The sequence below is a fragment of the Octopus bimaculoides genome, chromosome 11 (genome assembly GCF_001194135.2).
Source record: "Octopus bimaculoides isolate UCB-OBI-ISO-001 chromosome 11, ASM119413v2, whole genome shotgun sequence".
NCBI classification, from domain to species: domain Eukaryota; kingdom Metazoa; phylum Mollusca; class Cephalopoda; order Octopoda; family Octopodidae; genus Octopus; species Octopus bimaculoides.
Genome location: NC_068991.1, coordinates 51,429,764 through 51,434,398, shown reverse-complemented (window position 1 = coordinate 51,434,398; position 4,635 = coordinate 51,429,764).

The window sequence follows — 4,635 nt, the reverse complement described above, 5'->3', positions numbered from 1 at the left end:
CAATAATAATAATAATAATAATAATAATGATAATAATAATAATAATAACAATAACAATAATAATAATAATAATAATAATAATAATAATAATAATGAGAAGAAGAAGAAGAAGAAGAAGAAGAAGAAGAAGAAGAAGAAGAAGAAGAAGAAGAAGAAGAAGAAGCAGCTGTCGTTTATGTCAACAACAAAATGAAACCATTGATCATGTCTCCATGTGCAGTCTTCTTGCGCCTACAGAGTATCTCAGTAGGCATGATAGAGCAGCTCAATATATTCACTGGATAATTTGCAAAGGCCTGGACCTGCCCCATGATAAAAACTAGTGAAAACACAAACCACCTCCAGTGCTTGAAAATGGTCACATTTCACTCCTCTGGAACTTCGCCATTCAAACTGACAGAAAGATAGATGCGAATAGGCCAGACATTATATTGAAGGACTTCAGACAAAAATCATGCCTGCTCATTGATATGACTGTCCCAATCGATATAAATATATCTGTCAAGACCTACCAAAAACTGAGCAAGTATAAAGATCTTGAAATATAAATTGGCAAAATGCGGAACTTCGAGGCTAAAACAATACCTGTTGTTTTAGTCTTGAGTCAGCAACGGTTCATGATAAGACGATGGCAAGAAAAGCCCCTTCATGACAAATACTGGGTTAAAATAAACAGAAAAGAAATATACAAAGCAAAATCCCAACAATGGCTGAGAAGCTCAGGACTCAAAGCAGAGACTGGAGGATTTTTAATTGCAGCACAAAATCAAAGCTTTCCCACCAGAAATCACCAAAAACATGTAATGAAAAGAAATACAAATAATTCTAGAATGTGAAAATGGAAAAGAAACAATAAATCATATTGTCTCTGGCTGCCCAGTCCTGGCTAAGAAAGAGTATATTCACAGACACAACAGAGTTGGGACTTATATACACTGGAATCTATGCCAACACTATTGAATAACAACAGAAAAATGATGGTATAAGCACACACCAGAAAAGGTCACAGAAAGTGAGAAAGCAACCATACTCTGAGATATGCCAATCTCCATTAATCTTAATCTTTTGGATCATTAACTTTAAATGTAAAATCCATGTTAAAAGTGAGGGTTAACTAAACTAAGACAAAATACATGTTTTGTAAGGTTATGATGGTTCAGTTATAGTATTTTTAAAAAACTTTTCCAGACATTTCTGAGATTGGAGAGACTTTTATGAAAGAAATGGATGAAAAATTATTTCAGAAACTAAAATTATACAAAGTGGTGAAGAAAATAAATTACTGTATTATCAATTTTAATCTGTAGTGATTATTACTAATTTACTATGTATTCTCCTAGAATGTAACCAATTGAGATTGGTTCTAATTCTTATTGAATGGATTCTGTAGCTTTAGCAATTAAAATTAATGAGAAGGATTAAATAAATAAGCAAATACCTCGTTATTTCACCTTAAATGTCAGGTAGCAATTTACAAATTACTCGTTGTGAATTATATATAATGAAAATAATTATTTGGTATATTAATACAATTTTTTCTCTTCAAGTGTTGGTAAGCAATAGATTGAATTGATGTGGATACTGAGAGGGTGGGTCGCCCACGTAATTATTAGACTAACTATATAAATAAGAGTCAGAAATGAATGAGATAAACCTTGAGCTGGTTTTTGGAAAGAGCATAGTATTTGTGAATATTACACAATCATGAGGCATTTGATGTTTATATTTTATTCCTGGCATCTCCTATTTGACAGTAAGTATATTTTCAAGAATTTTTTATTATTAAATTTACATGTATTTTATCTTTATATTTTCTGATTATGACAAATAACTCGTTTTGTACATGAAACATTTTATAGAACTTAGGTTTTTACTTATGGATATTATTTCAATACTTATATGATAGACACTGGAAAGAATGAAGAGTAAAGTTGCTATCACCGTCGAGATATGAACCTAGGTTTTAAATATATGATATTGATCACAGCAAAATATTTATTACTCATCTCTAGTATTGCAGTCAGGAGTCTGCTGAGGCGCATACAGTGAAACACGCGCACGCACGCACACACACATGCACATACACACACACGCGGGCACGAACACGCACACACATGCACATACACACACACACACATACACACACGCACGCACACTTACACATACATATTATTTGATTAGCTTTCACTCAGTGAATTATGCATATTCCCTTGTTGATTTTTTGGTATGGTTCCATATATCGTCAATTTGTTTTAGTTACGATCGAAATTTTAGAAATCTCTTTTGCTTCTTATAGGATATCTACGCTTTTGTCATCCCACTTGAATCAGACTTTGCTGACGTTTTTGTTTTTTTGATGGTAAATGTGAACATAAAAACAATTTATTTCCATGTGAATAGAAATATAAAGAAAAGATAAGCTAAAAGTGCGCTTGAAATTCTTAAAAGATATCTTTTTATTTACTTAAATGGTTTCACAACTTCATAATTTTCAAATGTTATGTGAACTGAAGAGATGTAGAATTGGAGGCATATTTTTATAATAATATACATACATGCATACATACTTATATGCATATATGCATACATACGAACATACACACACACACATATATAAATACACACATACATACACATACATACATACATCACTGGAACTGTAAAAATCTGTAAAACCTTTTAGAAGTTTATCAGTTAAATATGACCATATCTAGATATGTAAGTATATGCATGAGAAGACATACATAAAACAAAACATACAAATCTGCACGTATGCGTACATACATACAAAAATACCCTGTTGATGTTGTTGAAGTTCCAATGAATGAGCCTTGGATCTAGGTTAGAAACCGGCTTTTTCTCTACTGTCAAGAAATCTTGAAATAAAACTGATAATGACATACATACACACATACAAACATAGATATATGTAGATAAATACATGTGCAAACTCACTTGTGTATGTGAGTATATATATATACATATATAAATAAATATCATTTCCCCTCAGTAATGGGTGAATATAATATTATGATCAGCTTTTAGTCACTCATGAGCACTTCTAGACTTTACTAATTTTGTTCTCAACAAAAATCCAATGCATTTTCTTTAGCAATAACGGTTCACTTCTAAGCTACATTTTGCGATAAAGTAATTGAACTTTGGTTCTTTAAAAAAAGTTAGGTGAAAATATGTGAGGTCAAAAATTTAAGAGTGAGGCAAAAAAATTCAATTTCAATCAAAATGTCTCAATTATGTGAAAAGAAAAGTATTTATTGAGTTTAAAAGAGTGTGCTCATTGAGAAGAATCTTTTGTGGAAAATCTCGTTAAAAAAATATTAGCTATACCATAAATACTGTGGTTTAAGTAATGAAAAAATGGTAATCCCCGAAACTGACTTAGAATCAAAATATTTCAGCCATTGTTAACAGAAACTACAATAATTGTGTTCAAATGAAAGAGTTGTATAAGAAAATCTTATAGTGAAAAAGCTTATCAGAAAATATTAGCTACAGAAAATGTGGTGTAGATTTAAGTGATGAAATAGAGGTGAACATTTCATGAAATCAAAATATGTTTATCATGTTAAAAGAAAAAAAATAACACTATTTGCTTGCAAATGAAAAAATTCAAGACAAATAGTTTGGTAAAAACCCTGTCTAAAAATATTAAGCATAAAACATTATGATCTTTTTTGATTTCATATTCATTTTTATTATCTTTACGTATTAAAATATGTACATATTAAAATAATATTCACTAATCAAAAAAACTAATTATCAATTATTTAATTAGAATATAACCTCATTGTATTCTTTTACTTGTTTCAGTGATTTGACTGCTGCCATGCTGGAGCACCGCCTTTAGTCGAGCAAATCGACACCAGGGCTTATTCTTTGTAAGCCTAGTACTTATTCTATCGGTGTCTTTGCCGAACCGCTAAGTTACGGGGACGTAAACCCACTAGCATCGGTTGTCAAGCGATGTTGGAGAGACAAACACAGACACACAAACATATACATGCACATACATATATACGACGGGCTTCTTTCAGTTTCTGTCTACCAAATCCCCTCACAAGGCTTTGGTTGGCCCGAGGCCATAGTAGAAGACACTTGCCCAAGGTGCCACGTAGTGGCATGTGATTGGTAAGCAAGCTACTTTATTTCATATGAATTGACCATTAAGGCTTTACAAAGAGGGGACAAACAAGGACAGACAAACATAAAGTAGCTGCGGGCTGGACACAGACATTAATGAGAAGAGGGTGATAACAAAAAAGATGAAATAAAAATGGGAGCGGCACCGGCGCCCGCCGACCGATAACCCTTCGAAAACATTGTTCATTACAAATCACATAATCACAATTTACAACTTTCACCGTTCCTGGTTACTTCAATCCTCCACGTCCGGGCCCCCAAGCAAGTTTCCTGCTGCCTGCAGGAAAGCCTGTATTGGCAGGCCTGGATCCACGAAGGCAAACTCCTCCTTGTCACATATCTTCTCGATTTCGTTTTTCTCATTTTCACTTATGACCTCCGCACACAACTGTGGAGGACAACATGGGTGATCCATAAGGACCGAGACGAACCTTTGGACGGTCCAAAAAGTCATTCAAAAACATTTCTACAGGC